We start from the raw sequence: 568 nt of genomic DNA, 5'->3' as shown, positions 1-568 counted from the left end.
TCCTGTGCGTGTTTTAGAAAAGATGCCGGGACTTAGGATTAATCTTGAAACTGTTAAGTATTTCGCTATGTTTCTTTTTTTTTAAATTCCTGATTTGTTTCAGAAAAGTTATTTTCATTTGTGATATTGTTAGCCTTTTTTGACTGCGGATTAGCATCAGGCTTTCCTGTTGCTTATATCAAGGAATATTCAAATCACTGAGACTAAACATGCTAAACTAACCTTTGCAAATTAGAATATGATATTATATATACATATGCTAAGTGTTAATAAAACACATTTGCTATACATATACATTACGTGGAACAAATGAGGTGGAGTAATGACTCATGTACAGTCTCGTATAAAAGTCGTGTACAGTTACACGAACATTCTTAAAAAAACTTGTTCCGAATTCTGATTTTAACAGTGAAATAAAGTGACCTTTTGGCTTGGTTATGGGGTACACGACTTCAATCCTACACTGCACGAGAAGTATACTGTGTAATATACATTTTGAATGCCATGAGAACAGTGTTAAGATCTCGCACATGCTGTCGACGATGTGGGTCAAAGCTGTGAACGCACG

The 568-nt window shown here is 34.9% G+C and overlaps 1 protein-coding gene across 1 annotated transcript in view; it reads right to left on the bottom strand.

The window, feature by feature from the left end:
- Window positions 1-568, bottom strand: part of LOC119586221 (cardioacceleratory peptide receptor-like) — a gene marked incomplete at its 5' end in the record, with an annotated part of 29,763 nt that overhangs the window by 643 nt on the left and 28,552 nt on the right.

The sequence above is a fragment of the Penaeus monodon genome, chromosome 21 (genome assembly GCF_015228065.2).
Source record: "Penaeus monodon isolate SGIC_2016 chromosome 21, NSTDA_Pmon_1, whole genome shotgun sequence".
NCBI classification, from domain to species: Eukaryota; Metazoa; Arthropoda; class Malacostraca; order Decapoda; family Penaeidae; genus Penaeus; species Penaeus monodon.
This window is presented reverse-complemented; position numbering and strand designations above follow the sequence as displayed.